This window comes from Hippocampus guttulatus, chromosome 7, assembly GCF_054856545.1.
Source record: "Hippocampus guttulatus isolate MCC_2025c chromosome 7, RoL_Hgut_1.0, whole genome shotgun sequence".
Lineage (NCBI taxonomy): Eukaryota > Metazoa > Chordata > Actinopteri > Syngnathiformes > Syngnathidae > Hippocampus > Hippocampus guttulatus.
This window is the reverse complement of record NC_141267.1, coordinates 3,777,788-3,798,373: the sequence shown is the minus strand read 5'-3', so window position 1 is coordinate 3,798,373 and position 20,586 is coordinate 3,777,788. Positions and strand designations below refer to the sequence as shown.

General features: G+C 43.6%; 1 pseudogene; it reads right to left on the bottom strand.

The window, feature by feature from the left end:
- Window positions 1-2,339: 2,339 nt before the first annotated feature.
- On the bottom strand, window positions 2,340-4,289 carry LOC147202006 (uncharacterized; annotated as a pseudogene).
- Window positions 4,290-20,586: the final 16,297 nt, after the last annotated feature.

The following is a 20,586-nucleotide window of genomic DNA, read 5'->3' as shown; positions in this document are numbered from 1 at the left end:
TATTTTATATATTTTTGTTTTGCTGGTGAAAGTTTTTTTTAAATATTGTGCTCCTGAGATAATGTTGGTCCATATTTTTTTATTCTCTTATACGTTAATAAGGATCCAGTGTTATGCAAAGGTGTACTTATAGCAATTTTATAGACAAATAAATGATACTTCTGTATTTATAGTCGTGTGGGGGGGGGCGCGAGATGTTTTCCTCTTCCTTGGGGGGGGCATGACAGAAAATAACTGAGAACCACTGTTAAATCAAGAAATCACTTAAATAGATGATCAGTGTTTACAGTGGCGGGCTGTGCATTTCAACCTTAGGCCTTCAGTGACGTCACATACAGTACATTAACACAATATAGGCTCGTGAAGCAGCACTTAATTTCAGGAGCATTTAAAACCATCAGTATGCATTCACAATTAAGAGCAGGAAACTAAATTTACAGATATTGTCAAAAATAAAAAGATTTTAAAAATACTAAATAAAATGCCACCCAAATTACGCTGTGTGATCTTAAACAAGTCTGTCCAATAAATTGCGCAATGTCGCAGTTTCATATAAGACACCAACCACACAATAACAAAACAAACTATTCTTTGAAAATAAAGTTAACAGATCATTTGCATTTTGAGAAGAGGCTATACAACAGCAAATAACTGAAAATGTTGAGCAGCTGAGATGGAACGAATTTTAGTGCACAAAGCTGACTACAATACAATGCAATTATAAATTGCAGGTGAGCTGATTAATTTGATACATTTCTGTATCTTTGTCATTTTATTTCGTTACCATTAATACTAACGAAATAAAATAACAAGAAGAAATGTAAAATAAAATTCATTACTCACCAATGTAGTGCCTGTTCACTGAGCTGCAGATCTATGCGAGTGTCCCCAAACGTTTTTAAACACACCGTAGCTTGTAAGTGCCCAGCCGTGCTCTGATGTTTCCTTGCTGCCTTGGTAAAACAACTTAAATTGGTAAATCCAGTGTGGCTCCAAACACCAAGTCGGTCAGTTGCAAGCAATAGGCATTCCCAGCAGTACAATTTGCAGCGTTTCTCAGAGGCTGTGAGCCACGCGTACCATTCATAATTGCTCATCTGAAAATGACGGACAAACCCTTTTCCTTGCTGGGACAGGCTAGTTAGCGCAGGAGTTGGGCGACCTCTTTGCACCATATCCAGCTTTTCGTGGAAGGTCCGTCTTGAAAATTGTGAGGAAAGTAGTTCTGCAACCAGATCAACGTCTTCTCCTTCGGCCATTTTGGGTTAAAATGCAGTGATAGCTCCCTCTAGCAGGCGCTAATCCAACCACCGAACGCGCACGTCCAGTCTCGACGTAAGCCCTTCTAGCTGGCCCTGGTACGCAGACTCGTGATCTGATTGGCTATTGCAAGCTGACTGTTCACTTACAGCGCACAGGGGCCTGCTCTGTTTAATCTGAAGGCCCCGAGCACGTTTAATTTACCTGACAATACAAGCTATCTGATATATGATTGGTTAAAAACTATAACCATAATAAATAAGTTATTTATCGAGTGGCTTTCAATGTTATTTAAAATAACATTGAAAGCCACTCGACTAAGTGGAAATAATATGACGTAAAGAATACAGAGAATACTTTTGTTTACATATTTATGTAAATACAATAACATAAATTAATGTTATTCTCAGAAGAGTAAATTTAATAAATTTACTTTTCTGAGATTTCTGAGACTTATTCTCAGAAAATTCTGAGAATGTTTAGGCCAGCAGAGAAGGCCTTGCTGGCCCTGACAGAACGCCACTGAGTGTTTATGACTGAGCATTAAAGTAAGAGACTGGGCAAAAGTAGCATCCAAGTCAGAGTTCCAAGGCAAAAGCCACTGCTGATCCCCACGAAAACAATCGTGTCCCAATACAAGAAGACCGGATGAACGTCATCTGCCGGGAAGGTTTTCCTTATCGAATGCACCATTCAGGTCGTCATCATCATATTCCGGATCCGTGGGCCTTCCATGGCTCACCGTCTTCGTTCTCTGCCCCTGTGAACAAACAGATTCTCCAACCCCGAATGTCTTTCTACTTCTTACAACCCCTTTCCAATCTTCCCCAACACTGGAATGGTCATTGATCTATAAACTATGCCTACTATTATTTTGACATATGGAACTGCATTTGTCAAGAGAAAACTAATGAATGTCACTGGGCACGAGAGAAAACAACAAAAAAAAAAAACACTCCTAGAATTCCCTTCATATGAAAACTGTTTTAAAATAGGCCATTCAATGAAGGTGCACCTTGTAGTCGGAAGTGCTTTCTCGTGCGGAAAATACGGTCTTCTTTTCCATTCGGCTTTTCCCTTCAGGGGTCACCAGAGCGAATCAGTTGCCTCCATTTAACCCTATTTTGTGCATACTCTTCCCTCACACCAGCGACCTTCATGTCCTCTTTCACTACATCCATAAATCCCCTCTTTGGTCTTCCTCACGACCTCCTGCCTGGCAGTTCAAGACTCAGCATAATTATTCCAATATATTCACTCTCTCTCCTCTGGACAGGTCCGAACCATCTCAGTCTGGCCTCTCTGACTTTCTCTCCAAAACCTCTGACATGAGTTGTCCCTCTCATGTACTCATTCCTGATCCTATCCAACCTGTTCACTCTCAAAGAGAACCTCAACATCTTCATCTCTGCAACCTCCAGCTCTGCCCCCTGTCTTTTCTTCAGTGGCACTGTCTCCACTCCAAACAGCACGGCTGGTCTCACCACAGTTTTATACACCTTTCCTTTCTTTTTAGCTGAAACTCTTCTATCGCACATCACACCTGACACTTTTCTCCAGCCATTCCAGCCTGCCTGTACACGCTCCTTCACCTCTTTTCCACACACTCTATTGCTCTGAACAGTTGACCCCAAGTACTTATTGATCCTCCACCTTCTTTATCTCTTCTCCCTGTAATGTCACTCTTGTATTTAGGTCCCTCTCATTCACACACTCCATCTTGCTGCGACTGGCCTTCATTCCTCTCCTTTCCAGGGCAAACCTCAACCTCTCTAGTTTCTCCTCCACCTGCTCCCTGCTCTCACTACAGTCCATCACCATAGCGAATAAGAAGGGGCTCAGAGCTGACCCCTGGTGAAGTCCCACTTCCACCTTGAATTCCTCCATCACACTGACAGTACACCTCACCACTGTCTTACAGCACATGTCCTGCACCGCTCTAACGTACTTCTCTGTCACCCCAGACTTCCTCATACAATACCACAGGTCTTCTCTGGGCACCGTGTCATACGCTTTCTCCAGATCTACAAAGACAATACAGTTCCCTCTGGCCTTCTCTGTGATTCTCTATCAACATCCTTAAAGCAAATACTGCATCTGTCATACTCTTTTTTGGCATGATACCATACTGCTGCTTACAAATCCTCACTTCTGCTCTTAGTCTAGCTTCAACTACTCTTTCCCATTGTTACATTGTATGGCTCATCAACTTTATTCCTCTGTAGTTACTACAACTGCACATGTCCCTTGTTCTTAAAAAGGCGCACCGGCACACTTCCCCTCCATTCCTCAGGCATGTTCTCACCATCTACTGGCCACTGCCACCTCTCCGAGACACTTCCATACCTACATTGGCACAAATGCCTTTCCACTCTTCATCCTCTTCAGTACCCTCTTCACTTCATCCTTGCTAATCTTTGCTACTTCCTGGTCCACAACAGTCACCTCTTCTCCTTTTGGTTCTTTCTCATTTTCCTCATTCATCAATTCTTCAAAGTACTCTTTCCATATTCCCATCACAATATTGGCACCTGTCAATACATTTCCATCTCAACCTGTAGAGATTAGTCTCTCCCTCCTTACTGTCCAACCTAGCATACAAGTCATCCCTACACCACCTCTACTTTCACCGTGCGCTGCATCTCCCTGTACTCCTGTCTACTCTCTTCAGTCCTCTCAGTGTCCCACTTCTTCTTAGCTCTTTCTCTCTATACACCCCTGCACCTCCTCATTCCACCACCAAGTTACCTTATCTACTTACTTCCAGATGATACACCAAGTACTTTCCTACCTGTCTCCCTAATCACATTAGCTGTAGTTGTCCAGTCATCTGGAAGCACCTCCTGACCGCTCAGTGCTTGTCTCAACTCCTTCCTAAAAGTCATGCGACACTCTTCCATTTTCAGCTTTCACCATTTTGTCCTCTGCTCTCCTTTTGCTCTCTTCTTCTTCCTCACCAACCTATGCTGTCTGGCTACACTGTCACCTACCACTACTTTGCAGTCACTGACTTCCTTCAGATTGCACATTGCAACACAAAATATAGTCTACCTGTGTACTCCTGCCTCCACTCTTATAGGTCAGCTTATGTTCCTGCCTCTTCTGAAAAAAAGTATTTACTTTAGCCATTTCCATTCTCTTAGCAAAGTCAACCACCATCTGTCCTTCTGGGTTCCTCGTCTGTAGCCCAAACCTGCCCATCACCTCCTCATTATCTCTGTTTCCTGCGCCAACATGTCCATTGAAGTATGCACCAATTACATCTTTCTCACTTCTAGGGATATTCTGGGTCACTTCATCGAGGTCCAACAAAAATTTATCCTCCAACTCACATCCTACCTGTGGGGCATACCCACTAACAACATTGAACATCACACCTTCAATTTCTAGCTTCAGACTCATCACTCTATCTGAAACTCTTTTTACTTCTTGGACATTCCTAACAAACTCCTCCTAAGATAATTCCGATTCCATTTCTCTTCCCGTCTAAACCATGATAGAACAACTTGAACCCCGATCCAAAGCGTCTAGCCTTGCTCCCTTTCCACCTGGTCTCCTGGACACACAGTATGTCTACCTTCCTCCTCTGCATCATGTCAACCAACTCTTTACCCATTCCTGTCATCATTCCAACATTCAAATCCCTACTCTCAGTCCTATACTCTTGGTGTTCCACTTCTCTCTCTTCCGACAGACACACCATCATCCTCTCCTTCTTCGACCAACAGTCGTCCATTTTCCACCGGCACCCTGGAGGTCAACAATGCCGATGACGGTCATTGTTAACCCGGGCCTTGGTCGATCCGGTATGAAATTCGAAGGTTTGAATCGCATGTTTGTTTTGGCCAAGATTTTACGTCGGATGCCCTTCCTGACACAAGGAAAATATGGTAATGATTGGATTGTCCATGCATATGTAGCTTGTGAATGAGCATCATGTCGCTGCAGCTCCTGATCCACTCGTTTGTCAAAGTGTATTTTGTGCCATCAAAAGACCATCCAGTGCTTCATCTTTCACATCAAAAGTGGAATATTGCTCGTTAGATTTATTTTATAGCACTGGCTGGAAACGATATGACTTCATGCTTTCAGGATTAATGCTCGATGCATTCTATTCGGCATAGCTGTGTATGCATGTCAATGTGCAGCCTCATCCGATGTTTTCACACGTGACGGTAATTTAGAAACGTGTTCAACAAACATGGCGGCCAGCGATATTATTTTCAGAATCGTTTCAACTTATTTTTCATGTACATGAAAAAAAATTATCTGATTAATTCTCGATGAAATAACGTTTTACTATTGCAAATGGCGTACATATGTCAAGTAGCCCTTTAAAACAGTGGGCCCCAATTTTTTTCCTGTGAGGGCCGCATAACCTTTCGCTTTCTGTGATTGTCACATTGTGAGGTGGTGGTGGACCCCAAAAAGCAGGCAGGAGGGGAGGAGCAGTGTATACTTCAAGAAGTGTATTAAAACACAGAAAACTAAATCCTAAACAAACAAAGTCCAAAGTATCAAAAACCCATGACTGGAGCTCAAAACTATCAATAACAGAAACATGACCAAAAACATGACTGACAAACAAACATGACAGCAGCAAAGAGCAACAAACAATGACCCGACAATGAGTAGTAATTACTCGTAATTACCTAACGACCAACAGGTGTGCAGCTGCAGTGAAAAGCCCCACAGTGCCACCTGTTGGTCACAAACCAAAACATGACAGTACCCCTCCCTCAAGGGACTGATCCCAGACGTCCCAAAGTTGTCCAAAGGCTTGCCTCGCCGGGGAACGGGAACAAAAGCGATGACAACCTTCGCCTCACCGGACAACAGGAACAAGAAGCGACGACAACCCTTTGGCTGGGCGTGGCCTGACGTTGACGGAGCTCGACGTAGCGGGGGACATGGGACAGCCGGACGTGAACAGGGGCTCGGCCTGACGTGGACGTGGACGTGGCACGGCTCGTTGTGGACGTGAATGTGACTCATTTCAAACAGACACATGACAAGCCTCGGCTCAACGTGGACGTGGACGGGGCTCGGCCCACCGTAGACGCGGCTTGACGAGACAAAAACATGGGACAGCCGCATCACCCACGCTGCCTGAAGGGGGAACATGGGACAGCCGCATCACCAGCGCTGCCTGAAGGGGAAAAGGGTGTCGGCCACAGACGTGCTCCGCCAGGCACATGGTGGAATAGGGACCAGTCCTTAGTACCTGCGGGGTCCAGGTGGTCGGGTCATTCTGTCACGTTGTGAGGTGGTGGACACCAAAAAGCAGGCAGGAGGGGCGGAGCTGGGTGTACTTCAAGAAGTGTATTAAACCACAGAAAACTAAATCCTAAACAAACAAAGTCCAAATGTTTGTTTAGGATTAGTATCAAATAGTGATGGGTCCAGCGACACCAATGCGTTGACGCATGCATCGGGATCACAGAGCAATCCACGTGTCGGTGCGTGTGCTACTTCATGAGATCACGTGATCAAGACGTGAATTACGTCGGCGCAGCCTGGACTGCTTTGACACAGTCCAGGCTGCGTGACACAGTCCAGGTGCAGTCGACTCAGTCCAGGGGGCGTCGATGCAGCAAAAGCCTGCCACACAGTGTTTATAAGGAAGTGCGTCTGGCGACACGATGCCGCCTGCCGAAACAAGCCAGACTTCACCCTCGCTCGAATAAAAATATATATTTGGGCAAAACGGAAAACACAGATTATCAGAAAAACGTGTCCGTCTGACTTCGAGCGTCGTGTCTGCTGTCATACAATAGGCTATTATTATGAGAAGTGCTATATGAACGTTTGTACTGTACGTCATACTCCAGTTGATTGAGAGGTCCTGCCTATAAGGGGGAGTTCCAGGAAGTGACTGCGAGTGAGCACACCGCATGTTTGATGACTCTGCCACGTTGTTATTAAAAGTCACATAAAACGTAAACCTTGTCTGCTGACCATCATTACATCGGCTAGGCTAGCTTAGCTGTTGTCGTAGTTCAAAGCTTCTTTAATATGTGGCATGGGTTGCGTCGGCACCGTGAGTACGTGCTCGCGCACACGAGCGCACAACAGAGAGCAGCGGACTATCGACTGCTGAGACACGCTTCACTCAAGTGACTTTGCTACAGTACGTGCATATTATGGAGCAGCTTCCGGACAAACGCAAATTGTCCGCCGTGTAGAGCCATTTTGATCTCCTTTTGGAGAATAAGGTATTTATTAAAATCTCCTTGTCTCACCAAGTGCCTCTCGGATTTTTGACATGTCTTATTCCATTGTGTGTGTGTTCTCCACAGCAGGGGAAATAACATGCAAGAAACACAACAGACTGAAATTTAAAACACTGGAGCATCTTATTTTTCTAAATAAAAATTTGTGAAGACGAAGCCCACAAGCATCCTCATTCACATGATTTTCACATTATTGAAACACATTGAATGATACAATATGAATGCATGGATTTGAATGATATTGTCAAGGGTCAAGGTCATCTTTACTGTCAAATATGCTTTATGTATGACATGCAGCATAGATGAAATTTCTTCCTCTCAATCCTCAGTGCAAATATGCATGCAAACATGGTGTGCATTAAACGCACACAGCTAAGAAAGGATAGCGGCTACACTGTATAAAAAAGACATAATATGTAATCTGAACAGTATAAACAGTAGAGACGATATAAACAATATAAACAGCATAAACAATGGCGCTTGTGGCTATTGTGGGTAGAGTGAGGTAGTGCATTGTATACACTTCTTCATCAAATCAGTCAGTTCAGTCTGTCAAATGGGTTGGCTGCAGAGATTTTGAAGGTCCAGCAGGTGGCAGCGGTCAGCGACACGGTATCAACACAGTATCAACACAGTGTGTCAGTGTGTCGACACGCCTCATGAGGCCTCATGGACCCATCACTAGAAACAAAAACCCATGACTGAAGCGCAAAACTATCAATAACAGAAACATGACCCAAACATGACTGACAAGCAAACATGACAGCATGACAACAAAGAGCAACAAACAATGACCCGACAATGAGTAGTCGGCCGGGAGTCCTTTTATAGCCACTAATTACCTAACGACCAACAGGTGTGCAGCTGCAGGGAAAAGCCCCACAATTCCACCTGTTGGTCACAAACCGAAACAAGACAGTGATGGGGGGCCGTGGTCGGTTTGTAATAGAAAAAGTGTGACTGCAAGAGTACCTAAATGTAAAAATTGATTGTTTTCCAGAAACCCATACAAATTCAAATATCATTTTCTGGATTTTTCACAGAACAAAAGCCAGAAAATACATAATAAGACTGAATGAATGAAATAAATAATGTATATTGCACTGAATAATAAAATGACATGGCACGTGATTCCGATGGACCATGAGAATGCCAGTAGCTCGAACATCTTTCTGCACATGTAGAGAAATCTGCTCAGTTCATTGTTGGACACAGCAACAACATCAGATCCATATGAGGCAAGTCTGGTTGGATACATAGGGTGCTTTCGTATGTCCCAGACCTGGTCTGGTTGAGGTTTGACTAAAATATATTTTTTTTAATTATTTTTTTTAAATGGGCAAAAAGGTCAACATGTCAGGAATCAGGTCAACATGCCAGTTTTCAGAGGCCTTTTATTTTGAAATGCGATATCAGATCTGAACTAGAGTGGTCTGTTTGGATACTTGGGGTGCTCTAGAATGTCCTTGACGTGGTCTGGTTGAGGTATAATTAGGATTATTTCTTTTAGGACGTTTTAATGAGACAGACAGCCTTTTCTTTGCGTTGAACAAAAAAAATATTGTTTGTCTACTTTGGATTAAATACCCTGCATTCTGCATCTATTTTTCTCTTACCTAACCTTTTCGCCATGATCCCATTCTCTTCAAGAGGGGCAGGTTTATAATTTTTTCTGGGGTTTCCAGATAACGGCACAGACTGCAGAAAGATGCAACAAATGTCACGTTATAGTATATGTGTTTATGAAATAGTTACGAATTAATAGTTAATAATGAAAATAGTTCAGAATCAAGGAACATGTTATTGCAAAAGCCAAACTTTATTATCCAATACAAATCCACATAGATGAAAAATAGATCAAAATACTCTCTGGTATTGTTCAGGGGGGCCGGACCAAATGCAGAGGTGGGCCGGATCCGGCCCGCGGGCCGTAGTTTGGGGACCTCTGCTCTAAATTGACCCTAGGTGTGATTGTGAGTGCGGATGATTGTTCGTCAAAGTGTGCCCTGCAATTGGCTGGCAACCAGTTCGGGGTGTACCCCGCCTACTGCCCCAAGACAGCTGGGATAGGCTCCAGCACCCTCCGCGACCCTTGTGAGGATGAAGCGGATTAGAAAATGAATGAATGAATGAAAAACTAAGTGGCAACATTCTGTAACTGTCTTATACAATTAATTATCAAATTAGATGAGATAGTACTTAGATTTACAAACATGTCAATTGTCTTAACATCAGTGAGGCAATAAAATAGCTACAATGTCTAAATTATTATATATATTGCTTAAATTAAAGCTAGAAATCTTCAGCTTTCAAACTTTAATTGCAACTTGTTAGTTTTAGTTGAAATCCATGACGGTGATGTATCAAGGCTGAATTGTTTAATAAAAAAAAAACGTCTGGATCTAACACAAATATCGCACCTGTAGTTGCATCAGAGCCGTACTTGAGCAGTACTACAGTGCCAGTGACGAAGTTCAAGACATGATGTGGGAGCCATACCCTGCACATTACAGGAGTCAAGTCCATGTCCTGTCAACTATTCTTCCAAAACAACAGTCAGAGGTGGCAAAACACCAGTGATGTGTCAAGGGAAAGCCGTCTTTGCCAAGACAAGATAGGTTTTCCCCTTTCAGCAGTGATGGACAAATGAAGCTACTGTGAGTCACAATTGGGCCAGTTGTTTTGAAAATGGCTTCAATAGTTTAATCATCTGCAACAGTGACCTTTCATGGCGAAAGCAAGGCTGCAGTGGTTTTAAAAAAATATGTGAAGAATCTTTCTCTCACACACACACACACTGCTTTTGTGCATTTCAAATTTTTGCCCTGTTCTGCTGCTCTTTGGTGTACCCCAGTGGTCCTCAACTAGAAATGCTGTCGGTCCACTTTTCTTTTTTTTTAATAAGACCAAGGTCCGGTCCCATGCACGGCGGTCATGGGGAGCAGGGCTATATGCCCATTTAGTATGGTCAAGCCAAGCTTATACAAATCAACACTCCTCACAACCAACCAGTAATGGGGTGCATAAAAATAACAATTATTCACTTTGCCTGTACACAACAAATAATGAGAGGTATTGTGTTGAGGCACAGGAACTCCTTTATTTTGTTAAGTTGTGCCTGCTTAATAATAGAAATAGCCCTTTTAGGGGAATAAGACATTTTTACTTTCACCTTGTTAAACAGTAGTTGTCTTTTTTCCCTTAATTTAACAAAAACAAAACAATTTTTTTTCCAAGATGGCACCCGAGTAGGCAGCCTTTGGCAAGTGCTCTTCAGGAGCCTTGATTTTTGTTCTTTTTTGTTGTTTTTGTCTTTTGTTTTGTCACATGTTTGTTGTTTCATCGTGTGGACCTGATATGGACTGTTTTCAGCGTTTTTTGGCTACGACATTCGTCAAAGGAGAAGTATCTGTGCTTGGTGGTTGCGCCTTCTCGGCAGCACGCCTGTACCAGCACAGATTTTGATTGGGAGGAATGTCGGCGCCATTGACTGTCGGTGCTGGACAGACCTGGGGCGCTTGTATTTTTTGCGCCTGAAATGGGCAGCATTTTTCACAACCCCATTTTGTTCAGTGGAGATGTCGGCGTTGGTGCGGCTGGATGGATGGCTGCTGAAGTTGAGGATGAGGAGAGAGGAGCGTCGGCGCAGAGCGCCGATGCGTATTTGGAACCGAGAGTCGCTGCTTGGAATTGAAACGGATTTCCATGGAATAGGAGAAGTGAACCAATCTCTTTTTTTCCATCAATGGATGCTACAGCTTCTTGTTGACTTTGAAACTTAGCTTGTAGCCGATGTGTGCACATTTTGAGCATGACGTCTCTGATCCACTGGTTAAAGGACACTTTGATTCTCTCCTCTTTCATCTCAAACTGCTTCAAACAACAAAGCGTGTGATGGAAAAGTGGTTAGGACTGCACGACTGTCCGTGTTTTATGTTAGGGTTGTGTTTATTATTTTACTTTATGTTAACTGTTTTGTTAAGCGCTTTGTTCCAGCTGCAGCTGTTGTGAAAGCGCGATATAAATCAGCATTTATTGTATTGTATTGTATTGTAAAATACTCATTTTACCTAAATAAATACTAAACATGAAAACAAAAATATCCTTTTCATTTGTACAATTCAACCTTTTCACATCCCCTCTGAAATCACTGAAAATATATCAGAAGAGGAGTTAAGAACCATTTTAAATACTGACACAAGGGAGCACAGGAATGTGCAGTGCTGTTCTTCCACTAAAGGTGAATGCAATGTCTGAGGCATGCAAATATTATTTGAGGACGCCATTGTGATGTTCATTTACCATGTTGCGGTGTTCTGCTGTTGGACAGCTACAAAGATCCCCGGGTAGACGGGAGCAAAACTGCACACAATCGAAACCTCCCGCGATTCGTCTTGTCTAATTGTCTGTGTGTGGCTCTCCTGGGCTGAAGCTGTGAGCACACTGTGGCGTCGCGCATGCGTCTGTTTCCTGACACAATCACCCATTTTGAATGTGTGTATTGGGATAGACGCGTGCTGACGCTTATGTATGGGCACACCTTACGTTCAGAGGAGCCAATCAGCGCATCGTATATGCTGACGCTTATGTATGGGCACACCTTAAGTTCAGAGGAGCCAATCAGCGCATGCCCTGCTCAGCCAGGGTTACCAGTTCGTCAAACATTCTACACACACAGTCGCGCTGCTGCGGTCCTCTGCATTACATCTGTTAGTGCACGCAAAGAATACAACGGATAATTTTAACAAGCGATCGCAGTAATGCGCAGATTATAGTCCAAAAATATAAAATGTATAACGTAAAAATCACTTTATAATTTATTATTTTATACAATTTGCCGAGGGTCCGGACAGAGGAGGTCCCGACAGAGGAGGTCGGCGGTCCGGTCGTGGATCGCGGTCCGCCAGTTGAGGAAGGCTGGTGTACCCCATTGCAAGCAGGATCTTCATACTGCAAAATAAAAATAAATAAATAAAAAAGGGGGGTTCTGCATTTCTCATTTCATTTACGTGTTGTTTTTATTAGCCTCCACCAGTTGTTCTTAACCTTGTTAGAGGTACTGAACTCAACCAGTTCAGATGCACATTCAGTGAACCTTTTATTTGTGAAAAATAAAAATATGATTTTTTTTTACAAATTTAAGATATTAAAAAACACATTTATTGAAAACAGAAAAAAGTAAATAAAGTTACATGGACAAAGTATAGCTTTTTAAAATTGGATGACGTACTATCAGGACAGTGAAACGGTAACTACTGAGCGAACAAAATTTCCTGCAGCACCTATTGGACAAGCAATGTCATGTGATCATCTGCAGCCAGCGATGGCCAAGTGAGTGTGTCATAACTAATTGACATCTTGAGTCAGGTGTGTCTTAACCTCCATGGCAGAGGCTCTGTCGTACCCCTTAGATAGATTCACCGAACCCCTAGGGTTCGATCGAACGTAGGTTAAGAACCACTGGCCTCGACAGATGGATCTGTGGCCCTCAGCCATCCAACTCCAACGCCACCTTGCAACATGAGAAAACATAAGGTAAAATACAGTTACTTGTTGGTGAAACAAAGGGTTGAAAAATCCATGTCACAAGGAGAGTGCAATGTTCAACTAAAGCACTACTTGTTCGTTTGTCATGTTTATTTCAAATATGTCATTAAAACAAATACCGTATTTTCCACACTATAGGGCGCACCAAAAAGTCTTCAATTTTCTTAAAAGCTCACCGAGCGCCTTAAAATCCGGTGCGTCTTGTGTATGGTCATTACGGTAATACATCGACTCCAAGATGGCTCCTTCCTGGAGACATGCTTCCAATGTTATAACTTGCTGTTGCTTCAGTGTGAACTGTGTCGCTGCTTTATTAAATAATTTTTTGTTGCAGCTTCAAAAAAAGGAGAGCTGTGGTGTTAATTTTTAAAACAGTCTCAACAAATACAGGTACGTCTTTGTCTTTCTCTGTACCTTCTTCCGTTCGACTCGAGAGGCGTTCGAGACCGCCTCCGAAAAACGAAAACTCGAAACAAAACAACAAAGGAGATGGTGTTTGTGTGAAAGAGAAAATGATGCTTCGGTCACGTAATCGAAAGCGGCACCCGTCAAACGAACGTCGGCCTGCACAAACATGGCGTGCTACACGCGGCCAGCATAGCTCACGCCGAGTTTCGAGTTCATCTGATGAAGATGAACATGCTCCACGTCAGCGACCATCGCTTGGCAGAGCATTTTGTGCCTCCCGATGCCCCACGTCGCCCACAAATCGTCTCCCCGGCGACTTCCAGCGATGACGGCAAAGAGGCTGCATTGCTTCGCATGGCCGACGCCGGGCACACGTCAGCGATTCGTTGGAATCGTCTCGTAATGACGACGGCGAAAACGATGAATTGGAGAGCGATTTGGATCCCGATATGTCGGACGAGTATGTGCCTTCGGACATAACGGAAAGCAGCTGAGAGTCCTCGCCAGAGCCGTTGGAACGAGGAGGTAACTGCTGAGTAGCTTGCAAGTTCCCATTCAAAACTTCATCACTTCTTATGCCTCATCAGTCACTTTTATGTACCGCTACATTCCCCGCTATACTATAAAGTTGCCAGTAACACTAATCATTTATGTACGGTTGATGCGTCTCGTAGATGTGGATGAAAATTTGCGCCGTAAATGTGCTGACTTGCATGTCGCCATACGTTTAAAAAAAACAAAACAAAAAAAAACAGGACACATTTGGTCCGCTCAGCTCTGCTAAAACCACTAGTGTTAAATTCATATTCCATTTCATGTCAAATTGGATGCTGAGCAACGTGGAATGAATGGTGTAAATAGCAGTGTGCGAGCATGTGTGTGAGAGATGTTGAAATGTAAGTGGAAAGCAACAATAAAAAAATAGAAAAATAAAAGTGTGGTAATTGTACATACTTCTATAAATTACAGATTGTCCAACCAGAAGCCAAAAGATGACGACTCCTCGCTTTGGTGGTGGAAAGAAAGGTAAATAAAATTATTGTACCTCACTCTGCAGCAAGATATATTTGCAATTTTTTATGTTTCTATAATTTATAGGTCGTGCATCTGGACGTGGTGGGATGAATCGATGTGGTGACAAACTGGATGGAAGCCAAAAACCATCTTCTCCACAGCTGCACTTTTGTTCATAGTTCAATCGTTTTGTTGTGTGCAAATAAATTATTTTGCTACAAAAACATTATTTATAATGTTCTTTTGTAGGAAGAACACATTGAGGTATTTGAGCTGCCACAAAAGCAAAAAATAGTGTAAAAATGCTTGAAATGCATGCTTTTACAAAAAGCTCATTTTCTCTGGATTTCTGCAGAAAATCGGCCTTTTCCATAAAACTTAGCAGTTTTCTAATGCTGATTGCCAACTAACAGAGAAAGATAGAAACAAACTTTTTTTCTGCTGAAAGAAGAGAGTCTCGCCTTTCTTTTGACAAGTTGCATGTATATATAGCCATAGAACAGAAAATTCTGTGGGCCTTGCAAATCAGTCGAAATTCAGTAAAATGTGAGGGATTGAGGGGGTTGCTCCAGTGAAAAGGGGTGGTATTCAATGAGTTAATGAAACCACAAAGAAAATCAAGTGAGGAAATCACAAAATAAATTCAGTAGGGGGGATATAGAATTGTTTTTGTGATTTCCTCGCTTGATTTTCTGTTTTGATGCATTATTTTCAATTTTCGTAGTTTCATTTAAGTACAGTAATAGTAAATTTAAGTTTTTCAGAGGCGGTCATTAATGCCTCTCAAGTTGAACGGACGCCTCTCGAGTTGAATGGAAGGAGCGTAGCACCATCTAGTGGAGGCATTGTAGATTTTGCCTTATAATGCAAAGCGTCCAATGTTTGAAAAAAATTTACAAAACAGCCATTCATTGAAGGTGCGCCTCATAAACCAGTGCGTCTTTTAGTGCGGAAAATACGGTACTTTTTTGCACATTGGCAAATGAAAAACAAAGTAGAATGGTACGATAAAAGCAATACAATCTAAGAAAGTAATCCAATATATCTGAAAAGGAGTGAGCTGAAGTCAAACGTAACCCCCACTCTTGTATCATGAATTAATTGATTATAAATGACAGCTCAATACACACTCAAATATCTAATCAAATTCTACATCACTAAATCCTATAAAGTATCATTTAACTTGACTTATGTATAATTATTCACTCATTCATTGTCCGATCCGCTTTATCCTCACAAGGGTCGCGGGGGTGCTGGAGCCCATCCCAGCTGTCTTTGGGCAGTAGGCGGATTACACCCTGAACTGGTTGCCAGCCAATCACAGGGCAAACATATCATATATATGACCAAAAATAACTACACTCAATAAATGTAAACTAGAGCTGTCAGTTTAGCAGGTTTTTATTGGCATTAATTTAAATGAATTTTAACAGGATTCGTGTTCCTCTGACAGTAACGGTGCGCTGAGGCACGTCGAGAGTTCAGCGGTGCAGTGGTAGTGACCTAGCGAACACACTGAAAATAAAACGTCTCCAGTGTTGTCATCGAACCAAATGTAGTCATCCGAAATTATGTCTACACAAAACCGTAGAGAGACTTCCGCGCGAGACTTCCGCGCAAGAAGGACCAACAGAATCAACATAGCCTGACTGCTGTGTTCAAAGCAAACTTGAGAAAAACGAAGTATACAACCACGGCTTAAATCCACTGTAGGCTGATTACTAGTTTACCTTAGATGTGCACTTTATAATTTTATATTGCTCTGTTTTGATTCCATGAAAAGAGCTGTGAAAGCAGCTGTTGTGTGACAAAATATGTTTTTCACTGTTGTTGATGGACAGTAATATTGTGTGAGAGATTATGTGTGAATAACTGCTCCAAGTGAAAAATGTTCATGTAAAATTGAAAATCGAAATTGTTATTTCAGTACATATTTGCATTTTGCACATAGAAAACTGATTCATAATTCCATGTTGATGAGAACATTAAAATGGGGGGAAAATAGGACAAAAAATTATAAAAGGAAATTCAGAAACAATAAAAAATGCGTGAGTAATCACGAATAATTTTTAGTTAATATGAGTTAATTATGACAGCACTGGGCAGCTCCTTCAGCCAGAGTCTGATACACCCGCGCTGCAAGAAGGAGAGGTACTGCCGGTCGTTCCTGCCGACGGCTGTCAGGCTATTGAATAAACAGACCTGACCTGAAAACCGGGTGCACTAATATCATCATAAACAAGGACATGACAAATAAGTATGGAAAGACATTCCCGAATGTAAGGATACAATGGTCGTACCACCCAATGACAGCTGTGAGACAATGTGAAAAGTATCATGCAGAGCTTCAGTGATCAGTGGTAGAATACAATACTGCAACAGTTATAAAGTTGGTGCAGAAAATCATCGCACCATTTTAAAGTGACCAGGAGCAGTATTTGTGGTACAACAAGTGTGCAATTATGCAGGTGTCCTTGAGCGATTTAAAGTGTCTGGTGCTGTGCAATACAGATCAGTGACCGTGGTTCAAGTGATACAGAGCTGGAACTACAATGATTGTAGTGGGAATGCTGTTCCATAGTGTTGTGCAAATTTGCAAAGAGCCACTATACAGGTAGATTTGGGTTACGGTTTAGGGAGCTAATGGCCAGAGGGAAGAAGCTGTTTAAGTGTCAGCTGGATTTGGTGCGCATGGATCGGTCGTGCTTGCCTGGGGGGAGTAGCTGGAAAACGTGGTGGGCAGGGTGCGGTGGGTCCAGTAGGATTTTCCGTGCCATTGTCTTGGTTCTTGCGGTGTGCAAGTCCTCAAGAGTGGGTAGGGTGGTGCCAATGATTTTTCCGCCGTCCTGACTGTCCATTGCAGTCGGATTTTGTCCTTTTTTGTGGCAGCCCCAAACAAACCCTTGATGGCAGAACACAGGATTGATTCGATGACTGCCGTGTAGAACTGTCTTAGCAACTCCTGTGGCAGGCCATGCTTCCTCAGCAGCCTCAGGAAGTGCATCCTCTGCTGGGCCTTTTTCAGGATGGAGTTTGTCATGACCTCCCACTTCATTTCCTGGGAGACTGTGATTCCCAGGAACTTGAAGGTCTCGACGATTGACACAGGGCAGTTGGATAGTGTGAGGGGCAGCTGTGGTAAAAGATGTTGAGCGTGTACAGCTTGAGGTTGTGTTGGCTGCACCAGAGCTCCAGCTGTTCCACTTTTTGTTGGTACGGAGACTTGCCATTGTCTTTGATGAGACCGATGACTGTGGTGTCGTCTGCAAACTTTTATTAGTTTGATGGCTAGGTGTGTTGAGGTGCAATTGTTCGTGTAGAGGGAGAAGAGCAGTGGTGAGAGGATGCATCCCTGTGGGGCTCCAGTGCTAGTGGTGCGTGTTGATGATGTTGTTCTTCCCAGCCTCACCTGTTGTGTCCATCCCGTCAGGAAGCTGATGATCCACTGACAGATCGTTGGGGACACAATGAGCTGGAGAAGTGTGGGGGTGAGGAGTTCTGGGATGATGGTGTTGAACGCAGAGCTGAAATCCACAAACAGGATCCTTGCGTAGGTCCCTGTGCTGTCAAGGTGCTCGAGGATGTAGTGCAGCCCTATGTTGACTGCATCCTCCACAGACCTGTTTGCCCGGTAGGCAAACTGAAGAGGGTCCAACAGGGGTCCAGTGATGTTCTTTACGTGTTTCAGCACAAGGCGTTTAAAGGACTTCATGACCACAGACGTCAGAGCGACAGGCCTGTAGTCAATCAATTCCGATGTTGCTGGTTTCTTGGGAACTGGGATGATGGTAGACTGAAGTAGGATGGGACCTCAAACAGCTCCAGGGATCTGTTGAAGATTTGTGTGAAGACCGGAGCCAGCTGGTCAGCACAGACTTTCAGGCAGGAGGGGGACACTTTGTCGGGCACCACAGATTTACCACCGATGTCAGAGTTTGGTTCGCATTGCCGGCAGTAAGTCAGAATCGTTTCCAGTGAGGGTAGTACTCCGCCAAGGCTGCCCTTTGTCGCCGATTCTGTTCATAACCTTTATGGACAGAATTTCTAGGCGCAGCTGAAGCGTTGAAGGGGTCCGTTTTGGTGGCCTCAGTATTATCCCTGCTTTTTGCAGATGATGTGGTACTGTTGGCTCCTTCAAGCAGGGCTCTCCAACTCTCACTGGAGCGTTTCGCAGCCGAGTGTGAAGCGGTTGGGATGAAAATTAGCACCTCCAAATCTGAAACCATGGTCCTCAGTTGGAAAAGGGTGGAGTGCCCCCTCCGGGTTGGGGAGGAGATCTTGCCCCAAGTGGAGGAGTTTAAGTATCTTGGGGTCTTGTTCACGAGTGAGGGCAGGAGGGAGCGAGAGATTTACAGGCGGATCGGTGCAGCGTCTACTGTGATGCGGACGTTGTATCGGTCTGTCGTGGTAAAGAAGGAGCTGAGCCAAAGGGCGAAGCTCTTAATTTACCGGTCGATCTACGTTCCAATCCTCATCTATGGTCACGAGCTATGGGTCATAACCGAAAGAACGAGATCACAGATACAAGCGGCCGAAATTAGTTTTCTCCGCAGGGTGTCCGGGCTTTCCCTTAGAGATAAGGTGAGAAGCTCGGTCATCCGGGAGGGGCTCAGAGTGAAGCCGCTTCTCCTCCACATCGAGAGGAGCCAGATGAGGTGGCTTGGGCATCTGATTCGGATGCCTCCTGAACGCCTCCCTGGTGAGGTGTTCCGGGCATGTCCCACCGGGAAGAGACCCCGAGGACGACCCAGGACACGCTGGAGAGACTATGTCCCCCAGCTGGCCTGGGAACGCCTCGGGATCCCCCGGGGAGAGCTGGTAGAAGGAGCTAGGGAGAGGGAAGTCTGGGCTTCCCTGCTAAAGCTGCTGCCCCCGCGACCTGGCCTCGGATAAGCGGTAGAAGATGGATGGATGGATGGGCCCAAAACATCCTGTCAAATTTAAACACTATAAAAATGTATGATCTGGTTGAGTTTAAATTGACACAATTCCAGTAACATACAAAGTCCAGAATAAGTTACTATGCCACAATACTCAGAATCTGTTCGAAATTAGAGAGCGTTGCTCTGATTTAAGGGGTATTAGCCCCTACGAAAAAATCCAAAACAAGAACAAATATTAAGCAAAGGTGTGTTTCTGTCATAGTCGTGAATTTGATTTTGAAACTGACATGAAAAGGTGTGAATACTTTGCTATGTTCTAAAACAGCTTCAAATGTAAAGTACAAAAAACTTTTTAAAAAATCAGCTTTAAGTTGGTAAATTGCTTAAATGCTGTAATATTTAAAATGTGTTAGATTGAGTGTAATGTAATGGGATATTGATTATGAGTGTGAGAGTATAGTGATATATCAATGTGCCTGTGTGTGCTTACGTAGTACCTGTTGAAGGCGGAATTTCCACCACACTATTTGACCAATAATCAAATACCTTGGCGGACTTCCGGGGTGCTCGTTGATGGGCTCAGGAATGACCACATGCACACATCTATTGAGTCAATAACACAGAAAAGTATTTAATCTCTAACAAATAGTCTAATACAGCATAGATCAAGCCAATTATTCTAAACAGAGCTCTGGGTCATCAACTTCTCCTCACCGCGAGAGTAGCGAGGCAGAGTGACAAAGACGCCTTTCCCTTGATCCACCTTTAATTCCATTCCCCAAAAAGTGTGTGTGTGTGTGTGTGTGTGTGTGTGTGTGTGTGTGTGTGTGTGTGTGTGTGTGTGTGTTCAGGCATAGACAAGTGGTCTGCGGGGACAGTTCAGGTGTTATCAACGGCATCTGATTAGGTATGAATTATCCTTCTATGGTGAATCATCCTTTGATGTGGAGATATGGTCTTCCACATTTGGCCGTCTTTTGTTGTTGGAAGTGGCCGTCCTGCTGTGAGGGCCTTTTCAAGTGCCGATTGTGATCTCCAGTCCAGGGGTTCGGGCGGCATCCCCCCATGCTCGTTGTACCTTGGCACCCCCTCTTCCTCAGTCACACTCAAATGCAAACAGTCTCTCATTTAAGATAAGATAAGATAAGATAAGAAAACCTTTATTAGTCTCGCAATGGAGAAATTCCCAATTCACAGCAGCAAAGTTATGAAAGGAAGAAGTACAACAACAAAATATAGGA